Raw genomic sequence first — 16,031 nt, forward strand, 5'->3', positions numbered from 1 at the left:
CTAGGTCACCACAGAGGGCCAACTGGGCTCCCTGTGTTGTATAGCAGCTTCCTACTAGCTATCTATTTTACACATGATAGCGTATATGTGTCAATTCTACCCTCTCAATTCATCCAACCCTCTCCATCCCCCGCTCTGTCCACAAGTCCATTCTGTATGTCTGCGTTTCCATTTCTTCTCTGTAAATAGTATCTTCAGTACTGTTTTTCTAGATTCCATTATGCATGTAAATATGCGATATTTGTTTTTCTCTTTCTGACTTACTTCCCTCTGTGTAACAGGCTCTAGGTTCATCCACCTCACTACAACTGACTCAAATGTGTTCCTTTTTATGTAGAAGCCACTTTAGCTTTGTTCAGTGTTAGAAGAGATCTTGATCTTTGTTCCTTGGATGCAGTTAGATGTCAGTAAAGCATGACTTCCTCAGAGCGAAAATGGCTTTTGGCCATAAGATAACTGTTACCAAAGTCTTGATGAGTTAAATGTAAATGAATCAGGAATGTATTATATTTCCCTTGAAATACACAGGGATTTAAAAATTAAGGGAAAAATCTTGGCAAAATGTGTTAGGAGGATGTGCCAAACCCAAAACACTTGATATTCTCAGAATCCTAACTGCTACCAATTGTGCTGGTCCTTAAGTTTTACACAGTCTGACATTTAGTCATGAAATCTGGTAGAAGAGTAGTGAAGATTTGGGGGGAAGTGGGTTACAAACTAATTGCAATTTAGTCTGTAAAACTGTGTTTTTCTTAATTAACTATTTAACAAAATCTAAATCTACATTCAGAGCAACAGATTTTCATTCTGACCTGGGTTCACATGCTGCTTCTTTCAGTTACTTGCTGTTTGACCTTGACCTCAAGGTCAAACCACATAGTGATTTAACATCTCCATGCCTCAAATTTCTTATCTTTAAAATGAACATAATTATACAACATTGTTGTTTAGTTGCTCAGTAGTGTCCAACTCTTTTGTGACCCCATAGGCCGCAGTCTGCTAGGCTCCTCTGTCCACGGGACTTCCCAGGCAAGAATACTGGAGTGAGTTGCCATTTCCTATTCCAGGGGATCTTCCCGACCCAGGTATTAAACCCACGTCTCCTGCACTGGCAGGCAGATTCTTTACCACTGAGCAACCAGGAAGCCTGTACAATGTTACCTACATATATAATATATTTAAGAGCCTCGGAACATAGAAAGTATTCAATAAATATTAACAACTATTGGACATCACAACTGCTTTGATTATCGAAGACAAGCCACTTACAGTAACTTTTCTTTCTTAATTCCAGGTTTTCCTGGTAGCTCAGATGGTAAAGAACCTGTCTCCAATACAGGAGACCTGGGTTCAATCTCTGGGTCAGGAAGATCCCCTGGAGAAGGGAATGGCAACCCAGTCCAATATTCTTGCCCGGAGAATCCCATGGACGCAGGAGCCTGGTAGGCTACATACAGTCCACAGAGGCACAAAGAGTCAGACACAATTGAGAGACTAACACTTTTCTTAATTTCTACTGAAATTGTAGAAATTAAACACCCAGACTAAACACCATATGGTGTATGGCTTGAAGCCCTAACCCAGTTTTATTTCTAAATTCTCCAGTTCCTTATCTCCACTATATACTGACACTTTTCCTGTGAGGTTGCTCTACCTTCTGTCTGCAGAGGAGGAGGTGTAGGCAGTTGGAATCAGGCCCTGTTCCTCTGCTGGGCCATCTCATGGCTTACACTATTAAAACAGCTCCATTCCTGTTTTTTTCTAGTGTTCTTTCTGGGAGGAGGGGTGCCATCACAAAACCTCCTCCTCTCCAGTTCTTGACATCACCAATAGAAACATCAATACTAGAAAGAAAGTCAAAATATCATCTCGAGGTGGTAGCTTTTCCCTGAGGTAGTTCTCAAGACTGACCCTTTATCATTCATGCATTGAATCATCAAATATGTATTGAGGATGTAACAAATGGTTTGACCTATTTCAGAAACCACACTTTATGAAACACAGAGAAGTTACTGTATCATTGCCATACAAAATGTGCGATCTAGTGAGGAGATGGCAAGTGGCAAGTTCTCCCTCTGTCATGTCTGATTCTTTGTAATCCCATGGATGGTAGCCGTCCAGGCTTCTCTGTCCATGGGATTCTCCAAGCAAGAATACTGGAGTGGTTTGTCATGCCCTCCTCCAGGGGATCTTCCCGACCAAGGGATTGAACCCACATCTCCTGCATCTCCTGGCTTTTTACCACTGAGCCACCTGGGAAGATGACGGATCCATAAATCTTGATGTCACAGTGCAGACTACCTTTAAAGGTGAACTGAGGAGAACAGACCATAGTGTTGGAGAAGAGGACAGTGAAGGTGAGAGCTTTTTGAAACTGAAGGGGTCCAGAAAGGCCCTGGAAGATGTAAATCATGTCAAATCAGACAGGTATTGAATGGATAAGGAAGGAGGCAAGGACATTCTGAGAGTCCAGAAGAAGCAAGCTGAAAATAAAGCCAGGGAGTTTACATGTGACAGTAATAAGACATAGCTGGAAAGAGTACAATAAGAAAGTGTACATTAATGTTTTCTGAGGATGGGCTGCATATGGGGAATATCTATATGTATGTATATATATATGGCATTCTCAACAGCGCAAGCAGTAAAGAATCTGCTAGCAAAAGAGGAGACATAGGAAATGAGGGTTTGATCTCTGAGTCAGGAAGATCCTCTGGAGGAGGCAATGGCAACCCTCTCCAGTATTCTTGCCTGCAGAATCTCATGGACAGATGAGTTTGGTGGGCTATAATCCATGGGGACCCAAAGAACCAGACATGACTGAGCACACACACATACATACCCCCCCACACACAAAACTTCCTAGTGAAATTGAATGTTCAAGACTCTTAATTTTGATGCTCTGAGAGTCTGATCATTGACCTCAACTGTTCTGACATTTGTCACCCACGGTACAGGGGTATCGTGTGCAAACAAACTCCAAATGACCTACCTGACACACTGCAGGTCCCAAACTCAGCATATACTCCAAATACTGACTCCCTCCTGTTTCTTTCTCTTAAACTTTAAATACAGAGAATTTGCAAAAACGATCCTTGGCCCTTTCACAACTCTGGTTTCCAAAACAATTCTTAAAGCCTATGAAAATGAGTCTCTCTTTAACTATTTCGTGTAGTTTCTGAAAGTTTGTTGATTTCAGTTAAATTTTTATGGATCTCTTCTCATTAGGACAAAATCAAGCCAGAAATTTTGCAATATATGTAATTAAATGCAGAGAGGGGTCAAATGAAAAAGATGGCTAAGGTCAGTTGGATATTGCCAACACTTCTAGGAGAAAGAATCTTTTATTAATGAAGAAGTGACATATATCAATTGATTAATAAAAATGAGTGACATGTATCAGTTGATTAATAAAAATGCTCTTTAAAATTTTAGTGAGATAAAGTTGAAGAAATAATTGTTGTCTTAATTTAACCTTTTTATTTTGTATTGGAGTATAGCCTATTAACAATGTTGTGATAGTTTCAGATGGACAGCAAAGGGACTCAGTGATACATATACATGTATCTATTCTCTCCTGAATTCCCCTCCCATCCTGGCTGCCACATAACATTGAGCTGAGAACCCTGTGCTATGTAGTACGACTTTGTTGATTAGTAATTTTAAATATAGCAGAGTGTACATGTTGATCCCAAACTCCCTAATCATCTCTTCTCTCCATTCTTCCACCCTGGCAACCATAGGTTTATGCTCTAGAAGAAATTTTAACAAAGAGTTTTCAAAGGTTTGCAAAAGTTCAAGAAGAATTGCATCACTCATCAATAGAATGTGTTCTGTTAACTTTGCAGATGCATTTGTACATGCTATTCCTTTGTTCTGGAATGCCCTTCCCTTTAACTGGTGAAGTTCTTATCATTTGCAATTCATTTTATTATCTACCTTTTCTTCTCTGCTAGCACATGCCCATCTAGAATTCAGTACAATTCTATGTTCTCATAAAACACTGAGATTTCCTCTGTTAATGATGTTTTAAATCAGAAACATAACTGAAATCTGACTTTATCTTCACCTCTGTTCTTCATCACTGGTGGACAGCTTGTCTTGAAATCTGTAAGTTGCTTAGCTACGTGATAAGGGAGTCGTATTAGGGAGTCACCAATGTTTCCAGGTAGATATGGAAGTTTTAGTATTGGAAATTATGACCACCATCTTTAGACTGAGATATAGGTTGAGATGTAATATGGTCTTTAAGTAGAGATCACACACTGATTATAAAAGCAATGAATTCAAGGGGAATAAATTAATTAATTCATACATGCATGCAATCAATCCTTCAGCCTTCATTTAGTTACCTATACATTGAGATGTGTCAATAAGCAGAATTAAAAGTTATTATAATCACTTAAAATTATCTAAACATATAATTTAGGAGAGTAGAATTGCTTGCCATTAAAGAATTTGAGAATTTTGGTCAGAATTCTCATGGAAAATCTGAGATCACTGAACAGAGATGAGGCATCTACAATGAAAACATAAAAATAATATTTTAATAATTTGATCAATATGAAAAAGAACATTGCTCTTTCAGGCTTCCAATAGTTTTTCTCGCTGGCAGGATGTTTACTAAGAATCTTGCAAGTCAGGTTCAATACCTTCCCATAAAAAGAAAGAAACTGACATTGTATTTTTCAGTTTTCATTTATTCCCTTCTGAGATTTTTGGCTAAAGTTGAATCATAGAGTATTTAGTTGTTCTTACTTTCACTTTTTAAGTAAGGTTATTACACTATGAAGTCTTACTGAGATTTATATAGTTAGATCTAAGACATTGGGGAATTCACCCCATTGATTAGACCACTTGTTTAAGATTATAATTTCTTTTCCTCCCTAATGATACTGACCATGTCAAATTGACTAGTGGCCTTCTATCTGGTGTTGCTAGTGCAAATAGAACGAGACCTAGTTGAGTTAAGAAGCGAAAGAAAGCTTTACCCTTTAAAAAAAAACCTAATTTTTATTGGATGTAGTTGCTTTACAATATTGTTAGTTTCTACTGCACAGTAAAGTGAATCAGCTATACATATACATGTTTCCCTTCTATTTTGGATTTTCTTCCCATTTAGGGTCACCACAGAGCACTGAGTGGAGTTGCCTGAGCTACACAGAAGATTCTCAATAGTTATCTATTTTATGCATGTGTGCTAAGTCATTTCAGTCCTGTCTGACTCTTTGTGACCCTATAGACTATAGCCCACTAAGCTCCTCTGTCCATGGGATTTGCCAGGCAAGAATGCTGGAGTGGGTTGCCATGCCCTCCTTCGGGGGATTTTCCCAGCCCAGGGATCGAACCTGCATCTTCTGTGGTTCCTGCACTGCAGGCGGATTCTTAACGCTGAGTCACCAAGGAAGCCCCATCTATTTTATCCGTGCTATCAATCATGTATATGTGTTAATTCCTATCTTCCAATTCATCGAACCCTCCCTTTTTCCCCACTTGGTGTCTCTTTTTTCTGTATATCTGTGTTTCTATTTCTGTTTTGCACATAGGATCATCTATACCATATATGTGGATTCTGGAAAGCTTTGTTCTTGGATTAAAGATTGAAGAAGTGTGACCTTGTGTTCTAGAGCAGTAGCCCACAACCTTTTTGGCACCAGGGACCAGTTTCATGAAAGACAATTGTTCCACAGACCAGGGTTACAATGGGGGTGGTTTGGGGATGATTCAAGCGCGTTATGTCAATTGTGTACTTTATTTCTATCATTATTACATCAGGCTTCCCTTGTGGCTCAGCTGGTAAAGAATCCACCTGCAATGTGGGAGACCTGGGGTCAATTCCCCGGTCGGGAAGATTCCCTGGAGAAGGCAGTGGCAACTCACTCCAGTACTTTTGCGTGGAGAATTCCATGGACAGCGGAGAAGGACAGGCAGCAGTCCATGGAATTACAAAGAGTTGGACATGGCTGTGCGACCAACTTTCACTTTTACAGCTCCGCCTCAGATCATCAAGGATTAGATCTCAGACGTTGGTGACCCCTGCTTTAGAGCACACACTTCTCGCTCTCCCTGGCGAGGCTACTTTATATCCGTCTTGTCATCCCGAGAGGGGGCGGAGTTCTCGCGAGGCTGGCACTGCTGTGCCGCTCAGAGCTCCAGATCTCAGTAACGGACACAGTGTCTCTGCACATGACCTGCCTGAATTGAGTGCCGTGTGCAGCGCTTCTGCACACAGCCCGCAAAGCTGAGGCGTTGACACGGCCATTTCCAACCCGCAATGCCGGTCTGAAGAGCCAGATTCAAGGCCTCTGCCTATGACTCCCAGTGAGCAAGCAACATTCAACTGAGCACAGAGGGAAAAAAAAAAAAAGGTTAGACTTTATTTTATTACCCAAATTATGTTTTTACTCCCAGGGAATTGTTAACAGGCTTTGCTGGTGACACTAACTTTGAAAAATTATTAGAATCTTTTATTTTTTCAAAATTAATTGTTTACTAAACTAATTATAAGGTCTTCTCTTGATAAAACAGGCCTCCCTGGTAGCTCAAACAGTAAAGAATCTGCTTGCAGTGTAAGAGACCTGGGTTTGATCCCTGGGTTGGAAGGTCCCCTGAAGGAGGGCATGGCAACCCTCTCCAGTATTCTTGCCTGGAGAATTCCATGGACAGAGGAGCATGGCGGGTTACAGTCCATAGGGTTGCAGAGTCAGACAGGACTAAGCAACACTTTCACTTGGCCATTAGCTAGTTTATGTATAATTGATATACATAAAGTTTTGCTAGTGACACTAACTTTGCAAAATTATTAGAATTTTTAATTTTTTTCAAAATTAATTGACAGTTTACTAAACTAATTATAAGGTCTTCTTTTGATAAAACATGAACATAAATAGTACCACAAAACTCTCTGGATTGAAAAACTACTAAAAATATATTCTTTTCTTGTTTGGCTTTTTTCACTCAGCATAATTATTTTGAGATTCATCCTTGTCATAAATAGCATGTATAGCATATAATTTATTTACATAACACTCTACCAAAATACACACAGAAAGCCAATTATAGGTTGCCTAGGAACAAGAATTTCAGAGGAACCCAGGATAGAAGAACAGAGGGAACTTTGGAAGCGATGGATGCAGATGTTCCTTATCTTGATCATGCTGAGTATTTTATAGATGTTGTTGTTTCGTCACTAAGTCATATCCGATTCTTTGCAACCCCATGGACTGCAGCACACCAGGCTTGCCAGTCTTCACTATCTCCTGGAGTTGGCTCAAACTCATGTCCATCGAGCCGGTGATGCCATCCATCCATCTCATCCTCTGTCCTCCCCTTCTCCTTTTGCCTGCAATCTTTCCCAGCATCAGAGTCTTTTCCAAGGAGTTGGCTCTTTGCATCAGGTGGCCAAAGTATTGGAGCTTCAGTTTCAGCATCAATCCTTCCAGTGAATATTCAGGGTTGATTTCCTTTAGGAGTATTCATATGCTAACTGTTATCTGCCATGTAGTTTAAATATACAGTGTGTTGTATGCTAATTACAGCACAAAAACGCTATTAGAATACTGTTTAAAACATGAAAAAAGTTTTCATACTTTTATAGATAAATCGCACCAATACTTCCTACAGTTCAAATCCATTAAATTCATTAATGGTGATCTTGTTTTTTAAAATTTTGCCTCCCAGAACCTATAATAACAATAAAATGCAATGGTCAAAATTTTCACTATTATATGTGAGCAAACATGCATCCAGATGACAAAACCTCAATCTAATTTATGGCTCATTTTTGAGCCATACCTACCATCTGAGCCAATACGGAATCCATAGCTAATTGTAGCCATACTTTGGAAAACATTTTTCAAGAACAAAATTTAAATGTTGAATGAAATAATCTAAGTTAAAAAAAAAAAGTGTCCAGTGGCTCTATGTAAAGTAACTATGCAATAATGGTAGTTAAGTAATATTTTTCACTGTTCCTTCTCAGCTGTGATAATGGAATTATCATAGCATATTTAGTATACATTTTAGTTATCTTTTTGGTGTATGTAAACTGGCTCAGACAGTAAAGAATCTGGCTGCAATGCAGGAGACCCAGGTTTGATTCCTGGGTTTGGAAGATCCATTGGAGAGGGGAGTAGCAACCCACTCCAGTATTCTTGCCTGGAGAATTCCATGGACAGAGAAGCCTGGCAGGCTACAGTCCGTGGAGTCACAAAGAGTCAGACAAGACTGCAAGACAACTAATACTATTAAACTCCTATTAGATTCTATCCTTGTAAAGTGAAGGGTGTGGGTGCTCAGTCGTTTCAGTCGTGTCCCATTCTGTGCGACCTGATGTACTGTAGCCTGCCAGGCTCCACTGTTCATGGGATTCTCCAGGCAAGAATATTGGAGTGGGTTGCCGTTTCCTCCTGTTTTGGATCTTTCCAACCCAGAAATTGAAACTGCATCTTCTGCAGCTCCTGCATTGCAGGAGAATTCTTTACCACTGAACCATCAAGCATGTCCCTTATGCTTGCTGTGCGTGCGTGCAAAATTGCTTCAGTCTTTTCCGACTCTTTGCAACCCCATGGACCATAGCCCACAAGGCTCCTCTGTCCATGGGGTTTTCCAGGCAAGAATACTGGAGTCGGTTGCCTTTTCCTTCTCCATGGAATCTTCCCAATGAGATGAGTGTGGAAATGAGGTGCATTTCCACACTTAGGGAAGATTTTGCATCGATTATAGTCTGGCACCATCGATCCCAATTTTTCCTGGGTCAGGAGTAGAAGTTCATTTGACAGTGGGTCATATTCTAGGTAGTGACTTAGGTCTACTGCAATGTGACATTGAATTTAAATTCAAGCTCAACTATAACAAAGTTAGAATTTGAATTTCAAAAAATCAACAAGATCATCAAATATTGAATCAATATAGAGCTATTTGAGAAAAAGCAGATTAAACAGCATTCTGAGGTTTTTCTGAATATCTACATTTCTCCAATTTCCCTCAAAGAAACAAGTATAATGTGGATGTTTCTTTTTGAACTTTCTGATGGTCTTGCAGCATTTCAATATTCATTCAATATATATCAATATGTATCTGTCTAAAACTTAGTTTCAATTCTCATTAAATTTGCTATCCAGGGAGGGAAATAAACAAAAAAAAGTTAACTAGCAAATTACTAAAATAGTAATAAATTGTGCTGTGAGGGAAAAATAAGAGCAAATATAGAAAGCAGGCAGAAACAACTTTAGAAAACATGACCAAGAAAGGTCTAATTGACGAGTACTATTTAAGTGGAGTTCTGAATGATAAATGGTAATTCATGCAAAAGTCTGAGAAAAGAGTTCCAAGCTGAGGAGGAGAATAGGTAGAGAGTTGAGGATGGAAAGTCTTGAAAAAACTTTTTGGACTATTGTTAATTTAGGCTATGATGTGAGATGGGCAGATCTACCCAAGAAACAGCCAAAACCTCTTGAGAGATTTCTATGGGTCAGACACTTCTTGAAGTCCTTTGTACATAACATTCTTAATCATCCTAACAATTCTATGACGTTGTTATTACCCTCATTTTAGATAAGAAAACTGAGACACAGTGAGGGCAAATAGCTTCCCAAAGTCTCAAAATTAGATTGAAGAAAGGCTTTTGTCTTTAGAGTCCATGCTGCATACTGTGTGCTAAGTTGCTTTAGTCATGTCCGACTCTTGGTGACCCCATGGACTGTGTAGCCCACCAGGCTCCTGTGTTCATGGGATTCACCGGGCAAGAGTACTGGAGTGGGCTGCCATGCACTCCTCCTGGGGACCTTCCCAACCCAGGGATCAAACCTGCATCTCTTATGTCTTCTTTATTGGCTGTGAGGTTCCTTAACCACTAGCACCACTTGGGAGCCCTTTAGGCTATTTTGCATCCTCTATGGTCTGGGGCTTTCAGAAAGCTAATATGAAAATATCATAATCAAGCTTGTTTGGACAGTAATGGGATAGGTCAAAAGAGGATGTGATGGGAAGAACTAAGAGTCCATAGATGCCGCTCTCCCATATACCTCCCTTCCTTACTTATCTCCCTTCAGGACTGAGAGTAAAAATAATTGGAGCATCAGGGTTAGTCCATTAGTTCACTAGATATAAATACAAAGGGAGATATAAAGCCAGCATACCAATTAAAAGAGAAATACACATGTATGTACAGAAACTGTGAATAAGGCATTACACATTCTGGTGCTTGAAGTCCATCTATTTATTAGTGGTAGGTTGAGCCAAAAAGGGTACAGAATCAATCTGAGAGTTCAATTTTGATTGTATGTATGTGGTTTCACATATTTTTTTCCAATTGATGATAGCCATAGTCATAAAATGGCTAGAGTTCAGAGATGGGATGTTTTTCAGAGGGAGAATTAAAAGAACCAATCAGGAACCCAGTCAAAGGGAACCTAAGAGCAAAGGGACAACCCATAAGAAAAGATGAGCTCAGATACTAGAGAATTGGAATACCAAGGTCCTAGACTAATCAGTAATATTATGGAAGTTAACCTATTACAGATCTAAATTTCTTTATTGTCTTCTTGCTTAGGTAGAAGACCTCAGACTTTGAGTATTAGTCTATGTGTTAATTGACCAAATCTGAGAATCATGAAGGTAAAGACTAAAGAGCAGTTAACAGTATAGGGTACCAATGCAGAGGTTAGTCAATGTGTAAACGTATTTTGAGACCTACCATGTGCCAGGCAATGGATTATTTCCTTTGTGGCTATCTCCTCAGATAAGCCAGTGGAGGGACAAAGGTATCCCTTAGACTCTTCTTGGCTATTCCTCCCCAAACTGGGCTCTTATAAATGGGAAGATAAGTAGGCACAGAAAATACTTTACTTGCAAATAAACTACAACAACATTGTACACAACCTGTGCTTTCTGTCAGTTAGATACTTCTGAATAGATCTAAGCCAAAATTTTGAGAGTATAGAACAGTGAAAGAACCAAGATGCATAAGAGCATTTGATATTGCCAGAACAAGAGGTCATCACGATGTCTCATAAATCTTTCTCTTAACTCATCCCAACTCATATTCCAGAAATCTCCAGTCTATTCTGCTATCACCTTGTCCTGCCGTAGGGGTCGAATCTATGTGGAAAAAAAGGACAATGCATTCAAGAAGACAGCTTTTCCCACTTATTCTCATAGAGAAAATAAGTGTGGCTGACCCCTCTGGAAACGCTGCCCTGATTCTTCTTTATCCACAACATCCAAAGAGGCTATGTTTTGTGCTGTTATAAGCTGAAATTGCAGAAAGTGCCACAAAGATGTCCCTGAGATAGCTGTATGTGCAAAAAGACAGACTATGAGGACAGGGTAGTATGTGCAGTGTGTGGAAAATCTCATATATGTACTCCTTAGGAACAATTCACCAAGACTGACCATAACACCAAATGAAAAAGGGAGATTGGGATAATCAAAACAATACTACACTCAGGGCCTGAGCTCCACTTCAGCATCACATTTAAGCTGAGAAACAGAGCAAATCATTTATGCACTGAAACCCTTTTCCAATCACTGTTTCAATAAAGTAAGTGTCTCCTTAAAGAACATGAAGAGCTAAGGGAATTTTGGAGAGTAAATGCTGTCCAGTTTTCCATTCACTGTGATATAGAAAGTGAGGAAAAGGGGGCTAATATATTAAAATCAGGTGAGCCCACAGACATAGTTGCCATGGGAGGCCAAGGGAAAGTCCCTTGCTCTTTATGTTCTCAAATAATTAATGGACTACCAGTTTGAATGCAGACAAGCATTATATGCAGGGCAAAGAAAGTGCAAACTTTTCCCCTCTAAGCTAGAAGCTGATTTTCTACCTTTTGAAAAATTACTGAGTATGAGCAGGCACTGAGACCTCTGCTCAGGAACCAGCCAAACTGCAGGCCGTGGTTAGTAGAAATGCTTATTTGTTCTGGGAAGCAAAACTAGTGGGAGGAAAAAAGGCAAGTTTTGAACAAAATACTAAAAAGAAACAGATCTGAGGAATCTGGTAAAACTGAAACTTTAAGTCCAAAAAAGATAATAATGACTGAATGGAAAATAATCTTCATACTCTCATATTTTAATTTCAAACATTGGAAATTCTTTTATGGTCTAAAATTGCTGCCATTGTAGTGTATAATTGTGCTCCATAGACAGTTGTTTCTTGGAGTTTTTTATTCTCTTAACCTCAGGTTAACTGATCACAGCAAAAGAATTAGTTGAGGGAATTTACTTCAAAGATCATTGTTTCAAATGAAAGGCTGTCAACTCATAATGGTCCCCTTTTGGCTTCCAGTGGCAGAAGATCCTGTTTTAAAGTAAGGAAAAAAACTAAGCATAGGCATGAAGGGTTAGTTGCTCAGCTGTGTCCAACTCTTTGCAGCCCCATGGACTGTAGCCTGCCAGGCTCCTCTGTCCATGGAATTCTCCAGGCAAGAATATCAGAGTGGGTGTCATTCCCTTCTCCAGAAGATCTTCCTGGCCGAGGGATTGAACTCAGGTCTCCTTCATTGCAGACAGATTCTTAACCATCTCTGCCACCCGGGAAGTCCAAGCATAGGCCGGGCTACTTTCTAATATCAGCAGCTGAGCCCTGCTCACGAGCGTCTCTCCCAGCTACTAATGGGGTCTTACTAATGAACACACTGGCTACGTTTTAGGGGAAATATCAGTGTAAATATGTGTCCACTCATAATCCAGGTCCAAAAGTGCTATGTTGTTCTCGTTTTGGAAAATCCAGGTGGGAAAAAGATATATACTGTGAATTAAAACTAGAAAGATAGACTTTCTAGCCTGTTGCTCATACCTGATGGTGATTCCTTGGTTATATGTTTTAAAACACCATGATGTGGTTATATATGTTAAGCATGAATTTTAATTTTTATCTAAAGCTCTCTCAATCCTCTATGGAAACCTCGCAGACATTTTTTTTTTTGTCAAAGTGAAAACCATAATTGAAAGCGTAATTAAAATTATATCCACATTTTAAAGTGAGTTAATGTTTTATAACTTGAAGTAATGGCAATAAGGGCTTCCCTGGTGGCTCAGATGATCAAGAATCTGAGGAGACCCAGGTTCAATCCAAGGGTCTGGAAGACCCGCTGGAGAAGAGAATGACTACCCGCTCCAGTAGTCTTGCTAATAGCGATAAAGGTATCTTGTGTGATTTCCTTTCATTGTTTCACAAACTATTTGCTTTATCAAAGTATTTATTTCAATTATTCATCAATATAAAGTGTAGTATCTCAAATGCCTGTGTGCCTACGTGCACAGTATTCTTTGCGATCCTATGGACTGTAGCCCTCGAGGCTTCTCTGTTCATGGGACTTTCCAGGCAAGAATACTGGACAGGGTTGCCATTTCCTTCTCCATGGGCTCTTTCCCACCCAGGGAACGCACGAGAATCTCCTGCATCTCCTAATTGGCAGGTGGAATGTTTCTAAGGCAAGCCTCAAATTCAACTCTTTCTTTAAGAGTTGAGATAACCAGTCTGAGTCTGAGATAACCAGTAGAAAAATTATATTTCATCATGAAACAACGATAGAGTAGTCTAGAAAGAATGTTAACCTATTTGGTGGAATGGGAGTAATTATAATAGCTTTTTATTATAAAAATTTTACCTTGCACATTTTTTGACTTTAATATTCCCCAACTCTGTCTACCCTTTGCCCAACAGCAGATATCCAGTTAGTCTTTTGGAATATCAGTATAGCATTTAGCCAAAAAAACCTAAAGCCACCTAAATTTTACGCTATTGTACTTGAATTACATATTATTTCCATTTCTATGTTCTTATTGAAATCTGGTTAGTTTCAGCATTTACAGTTGTAGATTGGGCAACTGTTTCTACTCTTTCATATTCAAAACAACTGACACCAAATGTTAGTTATGTGCTAAAGGTTTTTAAACGGACACAAATGCACTTTAATTATCATATTAAAGCATTGTGTATTGGGATTTTTATCTCAACCATCAGTCCATGAAAGCTCAAATTACTGGAACATATAGTACTCTTTTAACCAGTGGAGAAAATCTCTCCTTGACAAGACTATTAAAATTTGATGAGCTCTCTAAAAGGGAAAAGTGTGAACAGTAGAATTACCTACCAATATTGAAATGGAGAATGTAGGCAAGTTATGTTAATTTCATAAATGTTTTACAAAATTCAAATTGCAAAAATGAAAGATTTAGTTTGACTTAGGAGGAAGAAAGTCAAAATGTAAAAGACATTTTATTCTACAAATAATATGAGTATGTAAGAAGTTAAATTATACACAGTACCTAGTTTCAGGGAAGGATCAAAAACATATCAACACATAAGTATTCGATGATTTACTGTCAGATGGTGGATCCAAAAGCAAGATCATTTCTCTTGATGCAATTTTGGGTGAACACTTGCAAAATCCATCTAAGACATAGTTCCTTGGTTTTCTTCAAGTGCTTTCACATCTATAATCACTCGCATGTTTTTACTTATGGTAATTATTGCTATTATTTATAACCAGTTATTTAAACTTTATTAGGAATAATGCCATTGTTCAATATTTATCAACTTTCCACTAATTCACTAGTAACCATGTCAAGAAAGCTATATACAAAATTGAGTAGTGGTTGAGAACACAGTCTGGAGTTAACTTGTCTGGGTTCAAATCCTGGCTTTGCCACTTACTGGCTGAAGATCCCCTTGCTCATGTTGTATAACTATTGGTTCAAGCCCTATTCAGATTATGCAAAGTTACAACTCTATTTCTAATAGTGTGGTAAAAGACATGCTTTGAAAACCCCTCATACTTGAAATTATTAAAATCCTGCATAGAATATTTATTTGTCTTAATTCATTACTGAGCTGACACAAAAGGAAAAAATATGACGAATGTTATAATAAAAGAGGAAGCAGTTTGTCTCAAAGGGAACTTCACGTAAAGCTGGACCCCATAGGTCACTGTAAGAGAGAAGTGAGAAATGAACCCGCCACACAGGAAGGGACAGCTGAAAAACTTGACTGACTTGATCTTGGCACTAGGTGGTAAGAAAATAAAATCCTCCTTGAGAATTTGTAACCACAACCTAGCCCTTACACGACAGATGTTTCTAGTCCAAATCCACTCTGTCTTTGTGGTCTGAAAAATCTGAATCAAGGAACTTCATTTAAAGTAGTTTCAGATTGATAGTATCCCTGTGGGACTAACTGGAGTAAAGAAACTCATCTTAGTGGGACTGGGCTTCAGCCCGTCGTTCATCAATAATCTACAGATAACCTTCCTGGTTGTATGAGGTGAGGGGAAGGGAAAGAGAGCTTTGGCAACACCATCACAAAAACAAACCAGTAAGAAATTCAGATATTCGAATTAGCAGGTATAGAGTCTAAGATAACTATTTTAATTTCTTTAAGAAATAAAAGCCTATAAATATATAAAGGGAATAAGATGTTATAAACAGTGACTAAGCAATTTTGAATAAAAACCAATTACATCTTGAAAAACAAAAATACAAAATATATCATCATTTTTTAGTATTATGTCTGTCTTTTTCTAATTGGTTTATTCAAAAATTCTGGATATAAAAACTTTCAGAAGTGCATTATAGACTGTTTCTTCCAGTTCATGTTTTGCTTTTTCTTTTTTTAATAATTGAAGTTGATATACAGTATTATATTAGTTTCAGGTATAAAACATAGTGATTCAATATTTTAGATTATATTCCATTTAAAGTTTTTACAAGATAATAGCTATATTTCCCTATGGTATACACTATATCCCCATAGGTTATATATTTGATACCTAGTAGTTTGTACCCTTAAATCCCCAATAGCTATTTTGCCCCTCCCTCATTTCCTGTCTCCACTGGTAATCACTAGTTGTTCTCCATAAGTCTCTTTCTGTTTTGTTATATATGTGTGTGTTAGTCACACAGTCATGTCCGACTCCTTGTGACCCCATGGACTGTAGCCCACCAGGCTCCTCTGTCCATGGAATTCTCCAGGCAAGAATACCGGAGTGGGTTGCCATTTCCTTCTCCAGGGGATCTTTCCAATCCAGGGATTG

General features: G+C 38.7%; 1 protein-coding gene across 1 annotated transcript in view; it reads left to right on the forward strand.

The window, feature by feature from the left end:
• Positions 1 to 6,115: 6,115 nt before the first annotated feature.
• The window catches only part of JPH1 (junctophilin 1), a 620,000-nt gene continuing 610,084 nt past the window's right edge, over positions 6,116 to 16,031 (forward strand). The window contains exon 1 of the mRNA XM_081501555.1: positions 6,116 to 6,365. The gene's annotated coding sequence lies outside the window, so the exon portion shown is untranslated. The remainder of the gene's footprint in view (positions 6,366 to 16,031) is intronic.

The sequence above is a fragment of the Giraffa tippelskirchi genome, chromosome 6, assembly GCF_054371585.1.
Source record: "Giraffa tippelskirchi isolate mGirTip1 chromosome 6, T2T-mGirTip1v1.2.pri, whole genome shotgun sequence".
NCBI classification, from domain to species: Eukaryota; Metazoa; Chordata; class Mammalia; order Artiodactyla; family Giraffidae; genus Giraffa; species Giraffa tippelskirchi.